General features: G+C 43.2%; 1 long non-coding RNA gene across 1 annotated transcript in view; it reads right to left on the bottom strand.

Moving 5' to 3' along the window:
* Positions 1 to 689: 689 nt before the first annotated feature.
* Positions 690 to 20,859, bottom strand: part of LOC128346309 (uncharacterized) — a 34,847-nt gene continuing 14,677 nt past the window's right edge. Inside the window, exons 2-3 of the long non-coding RNA XR_008316892.1 lie at positions 2,653 to 2,705; positions 690 to 847 (exon numbers count right to left, since the gene is read on the bottom strand). This is a non-coding gene — a long non-coding RNA (uncharacterized LOC128346309). The remainder of the gene's footprint in view (positions 848 to 2,652; positions 2,706 to 20,859) is intronic.

Here is a 20,859-nt window from a genome sequence, read left to right on the forward strand (position 1 = left end):
CAGAACAGCCAAACCAATTTGCTTTCTTGTAGCCTTCCTATAAACCTGTTTGTTTTTTTAAAACCAAAACATAAATCATATAGTCTTTTAAAACTAGACCTGTGTCTGTTGGACACACTGCAAAACCCGTCACCAAACTGGAGGTGGAAGAGGAGGAGGAGGAGGAAAAGAGATATTCAGCATTAAAGATTTAGGAATGTCTGTTGACATATTAAGGAAACAACCTCAGGGGACAGCTGACAAGGCTCCAAGAAGCATTACCAAGGGAACAGTGACGCAAATGCATTCCATTTTTACAGGCTGGCATACTGCCAGATTCTCTCTCCTGATGTCTGATGTAATGCTAAGCTCTATCTGGGTTAGCGCTTAGCTATCAAACACAGCCACTCTCTCTGCTGCAACCAATATTCTGTAGTGTTCTTTTTCACAAGAAAGGCAAGAAACAAAAAATCTTGAATACTAAGAGAATGTAAAATGCAACAAGAAAAGGTTTAATGCTCCAATGTGAAATTTGCCTTGATACTTCTGCATATGTACACATAGGTTCATTAAATTCATACATATAAAATGATGTACAACCTTTTCCAAAATGAACCAAAGCCATTCCTTTGACTGAATGGGTTGTATACTAGAAAGAATGGTGTGTTTGCAAAAGACATCACAGAAATAGGAGAAATACACAGCATGAATCTGGAAAAATAATCTTTATTTTGTATTAAAGTATGGGAAAGAGGATTTCTAATGTAACCATGATAACACTCTGCAGTTCTAGCTTCATACCTTCGATGGATAAACATTAATTAAGCCAATACATACCAGAATGCCGGGGAAGCAGAGGGATTAAAATCTAGATTGAAAGAAGAAGGATACAATGAGAATTATTTCATTCAGTGCTACATGGCATGGGTTGTTGATGCAACAGCTGCAGTCTTGGCTCCTCCTGGTTTTTATCAAAAGCTCCATGATTTGGAGTGCTGTTTTTTCAGTTCTGAAGCTCAGCATTTGTCTTTAAACAGTTCTCTTACATGTGGAGGGAAAGTTGCATTGTGAAGACGCAAAAAATCCTCCCAATACCTTTAAAAAAAACCTAATTGCTTCAGGATAAAAGGGAGATATTATCTATATTATTAATTCTCCAAGACGGGCCATGCGTGGGGACGTGGCAGAAAGGAGACGATTGGCTGACGGTGGGTGGGGGGAGAAAGGGAGGTCATTGGCAGACAGAGCAGGGAAGGCGATTGGCTGACAGCACGAGAGTTCGGAAAGAGAGAAGGCAGAAACCAGAGAGGAGTGCAAAAGCCAGGGAGTTTGCCGGCTGGGGTTGTGAAGCAGGGAGTTTGGGGACTGGGGACAGAGTTTGTGGAGGGCTGCAACATAAAGCGCCAGGGAATTCGGCAGAAGGGGGCGGGTGGTGGTTCGCCACCTCAAAATGCGCCAAGGAGCTTGAGGTCGGAACAAGGGCACAGCTGAAAGCGGTTGGGCAGCAGGGAGGCCGTTGTTAGTGCCTGCCTGCCACACCCGCCACCAGGAGGAAGTTTGCCGGCTGGGGTCAGTTGGAGGGAGGGAGTTTGCGTTGGGTCATATCAGCAAGCGCAAGCAAGTTTGACAGAAGGGGGTGGCTGGCAGTTGTCCGCCTCAGAATGCGTTGCTATTGCCTGCATGCACCTGCCGGTGGAGAAATGGAGACTGAAGGACAGTTGGACAATGACAGGTTGACACAGGCGAGCGAGAGAGTTGCGCGTGGAGGGAGAGTGCGGGCGAGAGAGTTGCGCAGTGGGGGGCGTGTGCCACAGGCTCAGGGCATGACTGCACAGATGCTCTGTGCGGGGTCAGCTAGTTATCAATATTTTATAAACTTTTGGAATGGTAGTGAGGCATGCTATGCCAAACATTGGTCAGTGGGAACAGAAGGAGAAATATAATCCGTAGAGTTAATTTTTGACATTTTGTCTCTCACACACACTTGCAGTCCAGTGATGGAGGATAGCTAATACCCAGACTTACTCAGCTATTAGCTTGTTCAGTTTAAATAAAAATGGCAACATGTTTAAGATAGCTGGCATTTGCCCTCTAGTCTACATCAATAACACTTATGATGGCTTAATAATTAACCCAATACAAAGGAAATCCTTAAAGCACACAACTCTCAAAATCACAATGCAATGATAATATGAATAAAACATTTGTTTTATATCAAAATATTGGAATTGAATTCAAAATAAACAAATAAGGGACAACTGGATCAGGGTTAGTTAAAAAATAATAATTCAAAAAACAGTATCTAAGGAAGATTTTCATCAAAAGGGGATTATTACCAGATGCCCATACTAGTGCTTCTTCATTCAACAAGTTCCTGAAGTTTTTGTAAGTCTTTCAGGACATTTTAGTGCTTTTTGCCAGTAATAATTTGATTATTCTTTAGATTGTTTGTGTATGCATGTTATAGTAATGCACTGTTTGCCAGTTAACATTTGTTGAGACGTTATACGAGTTGTCTTTCTTATTTAATTCCAACATTTTGATAGAAAAGCATCGTATTTTACATATATACCCCCTGCATTGTTTGTCATATTTACAATTGTATTCTTTAAGTTTTTTTAATTGGAATTATGACAGTTGCTTTTTATGTTTGTTGTCTGCTAATTAACTCACCAGACTCTGTCCCACATTCTACTAGTTGGCCTCTTGTCAGCATCTGGGAATCACTGTTTTGGGGGGAATAAAGGAGATGAGTCACTGGGCATCTCTTGTTCTCTAAACTGCATGTATGGTGTTTACATTAAGTTTTGCTCTTATTAAAGGAAAGGAGGATGAAACACAATGCTGTAGTTTGCTATGTATGAAATACTGCAAATTTAGGAATGTCAAGTATTTGTTATTTAATGTTGTCCACATATTTATTGTACTGAAAAGCACTTCTAATCGGACAGGCATTGGAAGTTATTCTGCAAAAAAATGCTGGCCCTATCCATCCCCAACACAGTACCTCCAGTGACTGTTGCTGGTGTCTATCTTATGTTTCTTTTTAGATTGTGAGCCCTTTGGGGACAGGGATCCATCTTGTTTATTTATTATTTCTCTATGAAAACTGCTTTGGAAACTTTTGTTGAAAAGGGGTGTATAAATATTTGGTGGTGGTGTTTCTCTCCCTTACACAGTCTATATATGACCATCAAGTAGAATGTTAACTGAGTGGGAAGACAGTGAGGCTTGCCACATAAGCAGTGTGGAGTGCCGTAAGGGGTTTCTCGGGGAGAGAGGACTTGACCCACTCACCCCACAGACAGAAGGCTAGCCCTGGAGGCTTGTTGTTGCCTCCTTGTCAAGGGTCTCTTTGTGAGTCGTGGCCGAGCTGCACCGGCACACGATCAGGTAAACAGGTTAGTGGAGCTTGCGCTCCACTAACCTGGGGGGGGGGCAATTACGTGGACTTGCTGCCAGGAGCTACACAGGAGCGGCACACCTACCCAGAAGCGGCACACCACTTGCAGAAACCAGGCTGGGCTTCCTTAACCTGGTTTCTGCGGGTCGTGAGAATAGCCTCAGTGTCTCCCTGAGTTGAGAACCACCCAGAACAAGAACTAAACTCTTAATATGAGGCAAGAAAATATGTATTTTTAAAAATGCATAGGGTTCATAAGTGATAATAATAATAAGTTCATAAGTAATCATAAAATATCCTAACATTGTGCAGCTTTTTAGTTCTTTGGATGCAGTAAGAAATCTAAGGCATACAAAGCTTAAAGAGTTACATTCTTATTTAATATTATCCTCAAGTCTTTGTCCTTCTGTAGAGCCTAACCGAGTTTCTCTGCAAAACAACACTGAGTCCATATCAATGATTATGGGTCCAGAAGTAGAAACCGGTTTCCTGAATCTTTGAGACATCTTGGAAGCACTTATTTATTTTCATAGTAAAAATTCCCAGAGTCTTTTTTGAAGATAGCCTTAGCTTGAATGGTTAGGGAGACAGCCTAAGGGAACCACATTTACAAGTTCTGCTAATCCCCCAAATAAATTACATCTGCACCCTTGAACACAGGTCCAGGCCTAAATTTCTATCTACGTAGCTGGATACAGAGACTATAATCAGCAGCTACAGGATTTTCCCACATTCCCTGATTGTGTAGCACTTTTATTAAACCATGTCTTGACAGGTAGCCAATTAAGAAACAAGATTATGACACCATGAGAGATGATGCAGGCAACCACAAACCCTATGCTGAGTGGCTCAGGTTACCCAATGACCCTTTGCAAGCTTATACAGTTCCTCTGCAATATATGGAGAGCTCAGGATTACAAACATTGTGCTAAACCACGTTTCCATTCAATGTGCTCTTTGCAGATGCTCAGCCTTGCCCATGAAAATGGTTTCCTCTACTGGAATGTAGACATAGCCACCTGATAATATAAACATTATATGCTTGCTGGGTGACTCTGGGGCAGTCACTTCTCTCTCAGCCTAACCTACTTCACAGGGTTGTTGTGAGGAGAAACATATGTATGTAGTACACCACTCTGGGCTCCTTGAAGGAAGAGCGGGATATAAATGTAATAAAATAAAGAAATAAATTAAATAATAAAAAATATATATGCCTCAGTTGATTCTTTGTCACCACCTATGCTGTAGAGAAACCAAACGGGGGAAGCCTCCCATCAATTCAGAAGACAGAGGGGTAATCAAAGTTTCCAGAACGGTCTTACTCGGATCAGTGAAACAGCTGAATGCATGAGTGTGCATACACAAAGCTAACTTATTTGCCAATGAGCACCCTACCCTTCCTTAAGGGTAGCATATACAAGTGCTAGCCCATTTTATTCTGAGAGGCTATCCTGGGAAACTGAGGGATGATTTGCCCGTGCCTAACAGGATTTTAATGGTTATCCAGTTGGCGTAAATAGGGTTGCCCCTGTTTATAGAAAACAGCAAACTTCTGAACTAGTCCTCCTATGTTTCTGGGTAGGCTTGTTTGACTCCAGGGGTGTGCTCTGAAATATTAAAAACAAGATATGTATCATTCCCAGTGCCCTGCAGGGTGTGTTGCCTACCTAGGCGCTTTCACACATAGAATGCTCCAATTACTATGACTCAGGTTTTATTCATGTAACATTTCTTACTCACAACACCCCACCTTGCTGGTGTCATTCTGATATTACAGAATGCCTCAGAAAGAAACTTGTATTCTATCTAAGTTAAGACTACTTTATGTTTATGTGGGAAGCAGCTATAAAACAAAACTATTTGAAAAAGATGATGTCACTGTAAAAACTAGTAGTTTAGTTGAGCCACCTGGGTTCATTGTATTAAAATCTCCTTTTTCTACAGATATACTTTGCACTAGTGTGCCTTGCTCACTAGATTATCTATAATCTAGGTCCGCCTGATAAATTTATGCGGGGGGCGGGGAGGGGTAGCTTGAATAACTTTCAGAATGACATCGCCGCATGTTTTCCCTCCTGGCAGGACTCCTGTACCTTTAACAGCCGCTGCATATGGTAGACACAAAACAGGAGCAGTTTTCCTCAGGATTGATAGATAACAACTAAGAAGGCTTTGCTTATTTAATATCTGCCTGCCACAGAGAGTCATTATAAAATGGAAGCTTACAAAAAGTAATAAATGGCAACCCTACTCCAGACCCTATAATTGTATACAATCTTCATCCAAATATTGATTTAGACTTAATTCCCAGCAATGGATCCATTCTGATTGTAATAGCTGCAAGAAAGGAGAAAGTGGCAATTTTACACGTTCAGCAGCCTCCAACTGCATTACAAACACTTGCCCTTTCCATTTTATGTCATCTCTTAAGTGCAGACTAAACATATCTTTCTGGTTCACAAACAAAACATAACAGGGTGTGGTTTGGCCTCCTGAGTCAGAAACTTCTTCCGTGCCAGGTGAAGGCCCTGTAGAACTCCTCCTCCAGAATTAGAATATCTGGTATGTTGTGCCAAAAGCTGACTCAGTGGGAAGTTGGGTGGACATGTGAAACATCCATGCAAGCAGAAAGGTCAAAGCAAACAGCGGCAACTGAGAACATTAAGTGGACACACCCTTTAGGGTATGTCTACCTACACCCACAAATCTCAGCTAAGAGGTTATTAATAATACAGGTCAGCTCTCATACACTGATATGTGACATTTTGGCTTGCAAACACAGGAGCAGCTATAACTGAACAAGGGGAAGGGGAAATGTCCCTGGGCCAACTGCCTACTCTTCATTCTCCCCTCCCAGCCAAACTGCTTGCTCCTGACTGGATATTATTTGCATAGGAGCAAAAGAAAGAGCACATCAATAATGTTTTGTTTTTCACTATGTCCATACAGTTCTGCAGCAAAGACTTTTTATTTATTTTTTAATTGGATTTCTAAACTGCCCTTCCAAAAGTGGTTCAGAGTGGTTTACATTAAAATAAAAACAACTAAAATAAATTAACAGTTAAAATCAGAAACTCTAAAAACAACATAAAACCATTTAAAAAAACATTTAAAACAGTTAAAAAAAACCTCTGGAAAATGAGGACATGGAGATGGAGAGGAAAAGAAAAAAACAGGGAGCCTCCAGGGGCCACCTTCCCTTGTCCCAGGGCTTACTGCAACCTTGCTGCGTCCCAATTTGGTTCAGTACAATTAAAGGGATCTTATAATAAACAGTTACCAACCCAAAGGAAGAACTGTTATAGCACAGTGATTAGGAGAAGGAGCTGGGAAGACCCAGGTTCCAATCTCAGTTCAGCCATGACCTCAACGGTTAGGCAAGCCACTGTTTATTCACTTCAGTCCCCATCAGTAATTAAAATATTGGCCTACCTTTCATGGATGATGTTAGCAGGGCCGACCTGGTGTGGGGCTAGCTAGGCAGTCACCCAGGCTACCTACCTGACGTACATGCCGAGCTGAGCTTGATAACTTACTCTTTGTTGAGTGTACTGTCTGCAGTGAATAAAGAGAAGAAAAACAGAACCAGGAAGGAGCATTCCCTGCCTAAGTTCTCTCTTATGGTAAGAGAGAGAGGGCTAGGCTGGAAAAAAAGGTTGGAGTGAAAGACTTGGAGAGAGGGAAGAAGATTGAAGAAGTCGCTGCAGAAGGCCTGTGAGACTTCATTGGGATCTCAGAAGTGGAGCAGGAGAGCATGACAGAAAAGCAGCCAGTTATTGAGAGGCAGCTTTGGATCCTTTACACTAGGCATTGCTGGGATGGGAAAGCCTGCTATAAGACAGTAGGGCCTAAAGATAGTAGGGCCTGCTATAGTACTAGATCTTTGCAATTCTGCATGCACATATTTTTGCAGTTCTACCACACAAGTTGGCAACACTGAAACTAACCATGGAGGGGCTCACCAAAGGCACTCCTCACTCACGGAGCTATTTATCCTCAAAATCAGAGTTAGGACTGGCTGGGTAGGGGGGATGGGTGCCCTAGCAGCCGGGGGACAGTCCTCCTCCCTTGCTCAATTGCCCCTACACCCCTTCCTAGGAATAAATTCTCAGTCTGAGAATTTGAAGAAATGCAAGCTATCACTACAGCTTAATCACAAACATCACAGCAGAAGCTTCCAAAATGAATGGATTTCTTTTCTTTCTTTTTCTGTCCTAAAGAGAAGACAGTTTTAGTTGTCATGCAATCAGTCCTGGCAATTAGACTCATGCATGAGCTTTAATTCACACAGGGATAATGAGTTCTCAGTTCACCCTCAATTTTTCTGAGTAAAATGGTGATGTTAATAAAACCACCACTTTATGAACAGTCTGGAGGTTTATGACATGATAGCAAGTTTTGCATAAAACTTGACATAACAAAAATAATTATGGGCTGCCCAACATTATCCCCTTCTGAAAACTTTCTCCTCTGTCATACAGTTTAAGGAGATTAATTCCTTTTGCCTGCCTCTGATATCCTGTGTAGCATTTCCAAGAGAAGTGGGGGAGGTAGAGAGGGAAACAAAAAAAAAGAGGAAAGGAAACAAAATATGGTCTTTCACTACCTAATTTACTGTGTGCCCCTAAGGAAATTTGTTTTGAAAATACCTGACATTCACTGTACAATCTGATTAATTCCCAAGGCAAAGATTTTACTCTTCAAAAGTATTTTCATGAGCTCTGGGGATCAGTCATGTCTGGCAGGAATGATTAGGCAGAATGAGAAGCAAGTTGTGTGACTCCATTAGAGGCAGAGAAATCACCTCCAGCTTCCCTTCAGTTTGGTGGTGGAATTTTAACAAGATGCCCAGAGAACCCCCTCCAGCTTTTGAGTGAGAGATATACAAAATCAGAGCAAGACGGTTTTATGGAATCAATTACAGGCTGTTTCATACAACCAGTGTCGGCTGGTCTGCATTGCCATTTTGACTGTGGTTCACTGCTAGAATTGACACCATTTTCCTAGCCTTGCTTCTGTGTGCCTTTAATAGCAGCCTCACATGCATGAATTAAAGATATGCCATTGCTGTATCTCCGTGCTAGGAAAAGTTTAACCTGCTCAGTTTCTACATGTCAGGTCGCTTTTAGATGCAGGGCCAAACTAGACAAGATGATAAATGTATCATTGTCTAGTTTGGGGCTGCTTTTAAAATAAAAATAGCAGTTAGATGAGGCCCTGTTCTGGATCAGGACCATGGCCCGGAGGTAACGGTCAGTTAAATCTTTGCCTCTGTGTTGTTTTGTAGTCCCCAAACCCCAAAGCTATTATGGACCTCTGAATATGCTACTTGTTGCAATGGCACCTTCAGGGAACCGTAACTTATTTATTTATTTATTACATTTATATACTGCCCCATCCAAATGGCTCTGATAAGTGCACAACAAAAATAAAACACACAAATCTATCCTTTTAAAAACAATCGTTACAGAACAATTTAAAAACAGCATAAAACCATTAACAATTAAAACATTTAAAACAGTTAAAAAACCCTGGAAGGCCAGGCCAAATAGATAGGTTTTAAGGCCTCTCCTGAAGGCCAACAATGAACTCAAACTACAGATTTCTGCTGGGAGTGCATTCCACAGCCCAGGAGCAGCTACAGAGAAGGCCCACCGTTGAGTCGCCACCAGAGGTGCTGATGATAACTGGAGACGCACCTCCTCAGATGACTAGCGTGCAGTGGGGATAATGCAGAAGAAGGCACTCTCTAAGGTAACCCAGACCTAAGCCATTCAGGGCTTTAAAGGTGATAACCAGCAAAGTTTTGCTGGAAACATAACGGCAGCCAGTGCAACTGTTTTAAAATAGGCATAATATGATCTTTCCAGGTTACACCAGAGACTAGTCTGGCTGCCACATTTTGAACTAACAGAAGTTTCCGAACTATGTATGAAGGCAGTCCCACATAGAGTGTATTGCAGTATTGCTGATGCACCACTGTTTTGAGGTTTCCCTATTCAAGGAATGAATGTAGCTGTCAAATCAGCCAAGACTGGTAGAAAGCACTCCTGGCCATAGCCTCCACCTAAAATACCAGGGTGAGACCTAGGTCCAGGAGTACCCCCAAGCTGTGCACCTGTTCCTTCCAGAGGAGTGTAATCCCATCCAGCACAGGAAGATCTAACTCATCCCTCAAATTCTGAACCCCTACAATGATCACCTCCGTCTTGCTTGGATTCAGCTTCAATTTGCTATCCCTCATCCAGCCCATTACAGCTGGAAGGCAGGCATTTAGGGAATGAATGCCATCTCCTGATAATGAAGATGACAAGGAGAAGTAGATGTGGGTGTCATCAACATACTGATAACATCCATACCAAATCTCCTGATGACCTCACCCAGCAGTTTCATATAGATATTAAAAAGCATTGGTGACAGAATGGAGCCCTGAGGGACTCCATATAACAGCTCCTATTTTGAGGAGCAACTGGCACCAAGCTCCACCATCTGGAATCTACCCAAGAGATAGGAGTGGAACCACTGCAAAGCAGTGCCCCCTATCTCCAACTCCCCCAGGCGATCCAGAAAGATACCATAGTCGATGGTATCGAACACCACCAAGAGATCCAAAAGAACCAGCAGAGTCACACTCCCTCTGTTGATTCCCCGGTAAAGGTCATGCATCAGACCAACCAAGGCTGGCTCAACCCCATAACCAGCTCTAAAGCCAGTTTGAAATGGGTCTAGATAACCTTTGCAGCTTCTATGGGGATTTTCAGTGAGAAAATAGCATGGATGTCATACTACTGCACTGTGGCGCCAGTCGAGTTCAGGGTCTGTGCACCTGCCATTTTTTTCTTTTAAAGCAACTCCAGTCTAAATAATTATGCATTTAATGCCTTATCTGCTTTGGCCTGGAGGAACTGGACCAGAGAATAAAAGGTAGCAACCTTATTCACCACACACATTCAGATTCACATTCACTCTCCAGTTATTTAGTTTCACAGTGGTGAACTCATAACTCACTGTGGGCAAAATGGTATTCAAATAACCAAAACAACAGCATTATGTGAATGTGAAGTTACCAACTTTTTAAAAAGCATTTAAACCTTTAATAGGTGACTGGTGGGCAGAAATTCAACTGAAAGTTTTTCACACGGGGCTTTTAAAGCCCTTTAACTCGCATCTCCTCCAGAATGGAGAGGGGTGCGTTCACATATCAGCCAGATTTACCCCAAAGTCCCTGCGAGAACACTTCGTGCACAATTCAAGTTTCACAATTCACTGCACCTTGGAGTGTAGCCTGATTTATATCTGGGGTAAAAAAAATCCACTATGTGTCTCGGTTTTGGGGGACAACTTTGAGTTCACAGTAAATCCTCACTGTAAACTCACGGTAAGGCTGGCTCTGTGTAAAAGTTCCTGGCGATGCTTCTCAGCATAGAAATGGTGTAATGAGGAATATTTCACCTCTTACTGTCTTGTAATATCTGAAAGGGCTGTCACATGGAGGAAGAAGTCCTTGTTCTCTGTTGCTCCTGAGGGCAGGACCAGAACCAGTGGGTTGAAATTACAAGGAAGCAGATTCAGGCTAAACATTAGGAAGCATTTCCTAATTCTTGTAATACCTTTAAGAAGAAGCTCTTCTTAAGGAACAGCCTGCTTCATGCAGTGGAAGGCTCTCCTTCAGTGGAGGTTTTCAAACAGAGGCATCTATCTGGGATGCTGTAGCATTTTCCTGCACTGAACAAGGGATTAGACTAGAAGGGGTTAGACTCCCAGGCAGAGGCACTCTTACCCCTGGAGTTCGGGGCCAAAGTCCAGGGCCTCCACACCCCCTGGGAGCCCCCAAATCCTCTTTAGTCTGTTCTGGGTGGTGTGGCCGCCCGGTGGAGCATGATGATGCTTAATTTGCAGGGGAGTGGGGGGCTCCAAAGGCCTTTAGGTCCAGGCTCCTAAATGAGCTAGGTGCACCTCTTGCTCCCAGGTCCCTTCCTTCCAACTCTAACATTCTATGGCTCCTATATTTCTGTCTGTCATGCAGCCCTTAAGACAGGAATTCCTTTCTTGAACTAGAGCAAAGAAGGACAACCCTGTGGCTGGAATCCAAAGTAGTATGCAAATACTGCCATCCATATGGGACTTCTCTGGGCATTTTTATTCCTGCTCATGCTGCATTGGAAGCTGTTCTGGAAAGTTTCCCTCCCCACCCCCAGGTTTGGGAGGGGTTTGCAGACAGAAAGGAGACTGCAATTAGAAGGGGAGCTTCAAAGTCTTCCTCAGCGTGAAGCTCTCATCTACCTCAGGAACCAGTCCATAGCTTAGTCAGAGTCAAAGCATTTAACACCTCAGTCCCGGCTTCGGATCACAACCTAAATCTTCTATTTTTACATTTTAGGACTGACATAGAAAACAAGTGAATCATGAAGCACTCTCGTTCATTACACTAATTTATTTTTGTGCCGGACTGTTCAGGCTTTTAAGTTACACAGAATTAATTACCTTTCAAACATGGGTCTGGAAATAAGGAGGTCAAAGAGCAGTTTGAAGAAGTGTCAGGGGAACTGGGGGTGGTGGAGTGGAAGGGTTATACATCCACTCCCTGGCAAATTGTCCTCTTTGGAGGGTGCTTTGCATTGTCAGTGCAGCCATTGGGCTAGACATGCAGCTCCACTGAAAGCTTTTACATTGCATTGTGGACATGGCATACTTGTGTTTTTCTGGGGGAGGACTGATGCTATACTGTCACAGGATGGATGTGACATCATTGCCAGGCACATACCAAGGCCCTTTTTAAACCCCCTACCAGGGGCGTAGCAAGGTTGGAGGGGGCCCAGAGACAAGATTTTAAAATGGGCCCCTCGCTGATATACACACACAAACACACTTCACAATATATCATGCACTCACACTCACATCCCCACTGAATACGGTGAATATCTAGTTCACATTGAATCTAGGTTTTTTACTCTCTGCTCCTGCCGATCTCCAAGAGACTCAACATAACTCATAGGGGGTGCAACATGGGCAGGTGGGGAGTCATGTGATGTGCCTCTTGGGGGGTCCTCGAGGCAGTGGGGCCCCAAGACGACTGCCTCCCCTTGCCTAATGGTAGTTACGCCCCTGCCCCCTACCAAATTTTGAATACTTTCTCACTTTTACTCTCTTCATAGGCAGTGCACACTCACCAAGTCCAGGGCACAGCCATGAATGCCCTACCAAGAGATATAAAGGGATGGATGCCCCACCTTGAAACACGAATGGTCCCAGGGTCAAGGCCATCCCTACTCCCATCCATTGCACAGAAACAGGAATCTCACTGGATTTGACTAATACTGATAACATACTAACAGACAATAGAGTCACCCAATAGAGGGAAAGGGACCTCTTTATCTGGAAAGTCCTGGAGAGAGCAAGTGAGGTGATGCACTTACTGAAACAACTAATGTTCCAAATGTTAGAGGCATTTTAGTAAGCTAACATCACTCTGAACAGGATAGCCACTGGCAGCAAGTGTGTTACAGGGGGGGGCAGTGAGTGTGGGGGCCCCACCCTCCACCGTGGGTGTTACTCTACCTGTTTGCTGCTGCTACCTCGCCTCCTCTCTGCTGCTTCCGCCCAGAAGGTGAAGCAGTGTGTATCTGGTGGCAGCTTCAGCCACTGGCCACTTCTCACCATGGCCTCTGCTGCTACACTGGCACCAGCTTGCGCTCTCACTCTCTCCCACTGTCTCTACCACCAAACTTGGTAAAGACAAAAGTTTCGTGATGGAAGAGATTGTGGGTGAGAGGAGAGGGAGGGGAGCTGGTGCTGGCATAGGAGTGGAGTCAGCAGTGAGGCAAGGCCAGCAGTTGAAACTGCCACTGGGTGCACGCTGCCTTGCCGACCTGCACAAGCGAGCAGCAGAGTTGCACTACAGAAGGTGAGACCAGCAAGGGAAAAGAGGGGCCGCATCAGGGCCAGTGAGGCAGGCTGGGCAGCTCGCTGCATTCACCTAAAGCGACAAAAGTCAACCAGCCAGCACCGAGTCTGGACATGTCACATTTTAACTTGCAGTTTTTGTTTGGATGCCTGAGGAAGGGTTCCTTGCAACTTGAAATCATGTTGCCCATTTTTTTAACAGTAGCTTGTCCAATACCGCCTTGGGGCTATCTTTTTAACGAAAGGCGGTATATAAATGCAAAAATAAATAAAAATAAATAAATAAGGGAACCTTTCTTGTTCTATGTTTCTCATTCCAGCAGAGTTATCTGACTTTCAGCTTGTCTCGTTTGAAAAAATCTAGATCAGAGCCAGTTTTTTGAAGCCAGCAGAAACCTTTTCTGTGAATTGTTGAGGCAGAATTTAAAAAATCTGAAAACTTCTCATGAATCAAATTCAAACAGAGGTTGCTACACCCACAATGCATTGAAGCCCTGTCCACTGGAAAGGACCAGCTCCTTCTTGGTGCCCTTTCCCAAGATTTCACCAGCCATTGTTTACATAATTTCAATCTTAGGGGCTGAGAACATGCTTTTTTAAAAAGTTGATGTTATGTATTTATTTTAAAAGATTCATGCCCTGCTTTTTTCACATAGACTCAAGGCAGCTTAAGATGCTGAATTCTGTATCCATCTCAGTTTCTGACTTTGTGTAATATGACCACTGAAGCACTACTCTGCCAAAGCATACATTTACACCTGGCCTACAATTCATATGGCATTCTGATGTAGCAGTGGCCTTCTTTTTACATTAGGCAGGTAAAACAGCATCTTGTGCCTTGACAAGATTATTATCCTTCTCGGTGTCATACTTGTGGTTGCAAAGGATATTGAGCTGACTGGCAGAGGCATTTTGGCTTAAAATAAATCAAATGACTTTGTGGTACTTTTTCCTTTCTTTTCTTTAAAAGAATCTTGTCATTCTTTATGTTTCTTCCTTCCCAGACACTAGGCAGTCTCCATGAAATGAGACAGCCTTCCTTTCAAAAAATATCCAGGAAATAGAGTTGTCTTCCACATGTAACATTAAGTGTAACTCAAACATGTTTTAGGAAATTCCTACTAATTCATTGAAATGGTGACCTTGGCAATCCAGAAATGGAAACTTGACTAAAAGATATTGTATTTCTTTTTAACTGTACAGGCGAGCTGGGGCTTAAAACCAACTGCTTGGGGAGAGAGAGGAACTCATGTTACGCATAAAGGATCTGGCAGGCCTGAACACAGAAATTTCCAGAAGTGTTTGCGTGGCAAGAACTTTGTGCCAATCCACATATTTTAGGTATTCTGGCTGAATGCCTAATGCACAAGAAAGTTGTGGAGCTGCGCCATTCACTGGCTTCCCTGATGAGTTTCCATCCTGCATGGCAATGCTGGGTAATTTTGCATGCCAAAATCTCCTGCTACTTATATTGTTACGAAATACCAGATGTGCTTAATAAAGAGCAAGTGAAGCCAAACCTAAGGTAATCACATAACCTATCATTAACATTTTCTTAAAATAAAAAAAGCAGCACTTGGAATGCCAGATTACTGTTTTGCTTTGCTTTACGCCCTGTTGCTGGAACCCCCCTAGGGTGATGGGAACAAGACGCGGTAGGAGCAGACATTTCTGGAGCATTTGACGACATTGTTTACAATCACACCCCTGCACATCTGAAACATGTGTGAGAAAGTAAAGGCTAAGCAAATTTCCTTTGTGCTCAGCACAGGGAGCAAAAGGGAGGGGACAAGGCTGCAGGAAGAAGTCTACAACAAAGCAGAGAGTGGCGGAGTCATGTTTCCTTATCCCACGGAGAGGAACAGAACAAAACAACACCACTTGCTTGATTCCCTGTCCCTTGGACATCCAAAACTCCCTCATGTGCAAGGAATGCACAAACAGACCTTGTCAGATGAGGTTTCATGGCAATCAAATCCTCCCAGCAAACTGAAAGCCTAGCTTTAATAGGTCAGGCACCCAGTCACCAAGGCACATGTGTGCACACCTCCCATCGATTTTAAAAGGGTGTTGCACATGTGCCTCTCTCCAGCTGATCCCAATTTCAGGAATAATAATTAAGCCATGTAGCAAGCAACTAGTCTCTGCTGTGATAAGGCATGTGAAAGGACACGTCGTGCGTGCACACACACACACTCCAAACCTGCAGATTTTCTATAATGCTACAGGAATACCATAAAAACCACAAAGCATTTTCTTTTTCACAAAAGCTCTCATATGAATATAAAATGTATGTCAAAGGCAAATGGCCATTTGCTTCCAGTGAAAGAGTTTGTGGTTAAAGCTAAGCATTTTAAACAAAATAAGATGGGGAAGAAAAAGATTGCCATGTTTATCTAAGTAGTTTTATTACAGTTATTATCCAAATGGAAAGACTGGCATAATTACACAGAGCTGAAACTCATCAAGAACCTAAACTATAGCTTAAAGAAAAAGCGTGTTGTGGATTCCGTTTTTATATATTGTGGAAAACAATCTTCTGACTCTGATGAATGAGAAGGTTAATCTATGTTTGAGAAAAAGGAAGGCATGGATATTTGTGCCAAAATAAAAATCCAGCAGAAGTTCCCATAGTACAAAATATATTGGATACAATAGGAGTGTCGCCACATGACAAATGCAGGTCGGGAGACGAGAATTAAGCCCAACAGGTGAACAAGTTTTGATAGGTTTGAGTCACTGAAGCCTGGAGGCAGCAGAGTCAACTCCTTGACTCTTGTTCTCACTATTGCATAACATGCCAGCCAAACATTCAAGAATGCAAAAGGTTTCCTCATAGAGACAAGAGTAGGCCACTGCACTCTGTCAGTCAGGCAGTCAGGATGTAAGCAGAGCTCTTTCTTAACTGATTCCCACACAAAGTTTCTCACAAGAGGCCTTCAAAGAGGCCTGGTGAGTTTCTGAGATGGTTCAGGATCTCTTCATACTTCCATTATAATAATATCTTTATTAGCACCAACCAGATTGACTGACACAAAATCTTTGAATTTTTAACTCTTCATCAGGCTGGATGGTAAGAAAATAAAAGCCTGGGGAGGTAGGAGGTAGGCCTGGTGTTTTTCTCTTGCTAGTGTTCCCTAGTAAGAACACTAGTAAGAGAGATGTGCTGGTGGTGATTGGAGACTGGAATGCCAAACTTGGAAATGGTAAGGAAGAAAACACAGTTGGACTGTATGGCCTAGAAAGCAGAAATGAAGCAGGAGAACGACTTATTAGTTTCTGCCAAGCCAATGATCTCTTCACTGCTAACACATTCTTCAAATAACCAAAGCAGCACCTATACACATGGACATCACCAGATGGAGTATACAGAAATCAAATTGTTTACATTATTGGTGCAAGGAGATGGAAGAGCTCAGTTATAACAGCAAAGACTGTTATAATCAGCTGGGGGCTGATTGTGGAACAGATCATGAACTGGGGTGACGTCAGCAATGTCAACATCCAGGATACTCTAGAACAGGGGTGTGGAACCTTGGCCCTCCAGCTGTTTTTGAACTACAACTCCCACCATCCTGGCTGGGGATGATGGGAGTTGTAGTTCAAAAACAGCTGGAGGGCCAAGGTTCCCCACCCCTGCTCTAGAAGATATTCCCAACTTGCAAGAACCTCTAGTACAGGAAGATGAAGTCATTACCAAGTCGGAAGACTTCAGGAACTGATGGAATAGCTACAGAAATATGGCAGGCAACAGAAAAAGAATCAGTCAAGGCTCTAACCAAACTATACCAGCAAACCTGGAGAACAATACAGTGGCCCACAGATTGGAAGATGTCAGTCTACATACCCATACCAGAGAAAGGAGACTGTTGCAAGCAGGCTGCAGCACCCTCCCTTCAGGAGAGAAACAATGCCCACAGCCCCTCCCAACTAGCCAACAGAGGCTCTCCCAGTTTGGTTTCCGAGTTCACGAGCAGTCTGGAGTGTGGGGAGGGAAGACACGCCACACATAACTGTAGTTTTAAGGCTTTATTGAGGCTATGATTACATGAGCAATTCAGCACACAGGCATGCAAGCAATTTCAATCAGATGTTTCCTAGTGTAGGGCAAGCTTCAGAAAACAGAGCGGTCTGTAATTGTTCTTAAAAACTGGAATGTACTTTTAATTCACTAAATAATGCAAGCAGTTCTAAAACCAAGCTCATTATCTACTTCAGCTCCTAGCAACTGGTCTGTTCTTATCTCTCTACTCCCAACCACAAAAATGCAAGCATTTCATCCATGGGGCAGGCAGGGAGAAAGGAAATCATGTATAATCTGTGAGCCGAGAAGGAAGTGGGGGAAGCTAAGAGCTCATTACTGACATGATGATTGTGTGCCAAAAGCAGAGGAAGAGAGGCGGAGGGGACAGGGGGAAGAAGGAAGGAAGCAACAAGGAAAACAGCCATGACAAGTATGCTGAGGCCAGCTAAAGGAGGCAGACAGAGGCCCTTCAAGAAGCCGGGAAAGGAGTGGTTTCACAATAGGAAAGGAGGAAAGACAGAGGAGGGGCAGGTGAGTTAGTTCTGGAGAGCTGAACTGAAGGCATTTCTTGTAGATAAATATTTTACCAGTCAGTGCCATCTGTAGTCCGCAGGAGGCCTTGGGGGAGAAACGCCGGGAGGCTGCAGGCTGCCCAGGCAGCTTGGATGAAAATCCAGCAATGGCTAGGAAGCACAGGCTGTCTTCACATCTTAACCCAAGGGGCAGAAGATGTGCCTCCCTTGTCAGGGCAGACATCCAGCTCCCTGGGGTCTGAGTTGCTTCCCTTTCCTGCTCGTTTTTTCTCTCTTTTCCTCTCTCCCCTCTACCAGTCCCTTTTATAACCTCTCCTCAAGCCTCCTTGTCATATCTCAAATCAAAGACAGTCACATCAAATCTGTCCATGTCTCCATCCTAATGTAAACATTTCCCGCTCTCCCATCCTAGGCTCTCTCTTTACCATATCGATGGGGAGCCATCAGAGGCGTATCTAGAGAAAATAGTGCCTAGGGCAAGCACGGAAATTGCGCCCCCTGTCCAAATATCTGACACCCATCTTTCAGATAACTTTACCATGATATCAGCTCAAAAATACAAGTCAAGCTCATTAATCTTTTAGTATTTCAAAAACTATTTAGCAGTGCATGTAGCCAGACCAAAAAATGCTGGGAAACTACAAATTTCAGTATGCTGGGGCTCATGAAATACCCAAATACTATGTCGAGGTGTACTTGGAAAACTAAACAGAAGTGCCTGTCTAATTCTCTACTATGCATTGTAGCATCACTATTACATAAGTTTTAAAAATAAATGAAGAATTTGGCTTTTTCGCAATACTCTGAAAATAATTAAAGGATATGCAGAGTAAACAGTGTCACTGCTTGGAATATATTCTAGTCTTTCAGAAAGACAGTTAAAATGAGAGAAAGAGAGCAAGAAACTCCCAGTGGCCTTAATAATATGGATTTCACACTGATTCAAAGACAAACTCACCATATTATTATATTAATAGCCATATTAATAGCCATATTATTAAGACATCACATTTAACTCACTTATCACAAGAAGCAAAGTAAGAGCAAATGAATACAATCCTAGCTCATAAGCTTGAGCTCAGTATTCACAAGCCCTGATTCTCTGTACATAGTGACAAACTGAATATGTGTACAGTGGGGGGCTTCCTAAAGGCTGTGTGTGTGGGGGGGGTGTCTGCAAAGGTTCCCCCTCTCCCCACCGGCCTCTTAATTCACTGCCACAGCTCATCCTGAGCCAATTTTTGGGCCAGTTTTGGCCTGCAAAGATTGGCGTGGTGGCCATTTTGGAGGCTGCCATACATCCTCAAATGGCCTCTGCAAGGCCTGGCAAGGCCTAGGGCCTTGCAGGGACCATTTGAGCATGTGTAGTGGCCATTTTTTAGAATATATATATTTTAAAATGGATACCGCAAACAATATGGCCACCACACATGCTCAAATGGCCTCTGTGAGGCCTGGAATGGCCTAGGGCCTTGCAGAGGCCATTTGAGCATGCATGGTAGCCATTTTGATTTCAGTGGCCATTTTTTAAAAAATTCATTTTAAAAATAGCGCCCCCTTCATGTGGTGCCTGGGGCACATGCCCTGCCTGCCCTATCATAGATACGCAGAGGCCATTTGAGCATGCATGGTAGCCATTTTGTTTTCAGTGGCCATTTTTTTAAAAATTCATTTTAAAAGTGGCGCCCCCTTCAAGTGGTGCCCGGGGCACATGCCCTGCTTGCCCTATCATAGATACACCCCGGGAGCCATTCATAGTGGATCCGGCCTGACGTGTTTACTGAATTCAGATGGAAACATTCCTGTTTATGCCTAGCTTGACAGCCTGTGGTCAGTGCTCAGAGCCTAATTGGCGCCTTCCAGTTCCAAGAAATGTTATTAAAAGATAGCATGCAAGCAATTCAGTAGTTAACTGTGTGAAAATATGTACCCCTAAAATATGTAGGTACGATATCTAAAATGTGGTTTCCTAAGACCTTCTAAATATGATTACTCTTAGCAGTTTCAAGCTAGTTCTCATGACTGACATAAGCATAGCACAATGCATAAACAGCTTCAAGGAGAAAAGGAGGGGTGAGTTTCCTCCTTTTACAGGCCTTGACTACAGAATGGACAATTCCATTCCGCTACTTTAGCCAGCAGAACCAAAGTTCACACTCCAGTTTCCTGCAAACCAGCAATTTTGGACACAGGCCTGAGTTTAGCTTTTTGGACCTGCAAGGCTGGTCCCAATCCCAGTGCGCTCACCAGAAGGTTTAACAGACTGTGCAAACCATTGCACAATGTCCTTAATTTCACATGCTAGCAAAATAATGCTCAGGATCATCCAACGCAGATTAGAGCCCTACGTGGAAAGGGAAATGTCAGATGTTCAAGCTGGTTTCAGAAAAGGCTGAGGAACAAGAGGCATCATTGCTGATGCACACTGGATAATTGAGAAAGCCAAAGAATACCAGAAAGAAGTCAATATGTGCTTTATTGACTAGAAAGGCCTTTGATTCTGTCAACCATGTCAAGTTGTGGAATAGCCTCAGGAAAATGGGTGTCCCAGAACATCTCATTGTTCTCATGACAAACCTATACACAGGACAGGAAACCACAGTCCAGATAGAACATGGTGAAACAGACTGGTTCCAGTTGGCAAAGGAGTAAGACAAGGCTGTCTACTTTCTCCTTATTTATTCAGCTTATATTATGAACATATACTGAGATAAGCTGGATTTGAAGAAGATGAGTGTGGCTTTAAGGTTGGAGGAAAAAACATCAATAACCTGCACTATGCTGATTACACCACTCTGATAGCTGAGAATGTTGATGATCTGCAAGGCCTAGTAATAAAAGTCAATGAGCACAGTGGGAAAATGGAACTACGACTAAATGTCAAGATGACTAAACTAATGACAACGTGTACAGCAACCAGCCTCAGAATGGATAATGAAGACATTGAAGTGGTAGATAGTTTCTGCCTTTCAGAATCAACTGTCAACAGTCAAGGATCCAGCAGTCACGAAATACAC

This window comes from Hemicordylus capensis, chromosome 1 (genome assembly GCF_027244095.1).
Source record: "Hemicordylus capensis ecotype Gifberg chromosome 1, rHemCap1.1.pri, whole genome shotgun sequence".
NCBI classification, from domain to species: domain Eukaryota; kingdom Metazoa; phylum Chordata; class Lepidosauria; order Squamata; family Cordylidae; genus Hemicordylus; species Hemicordylus capensis.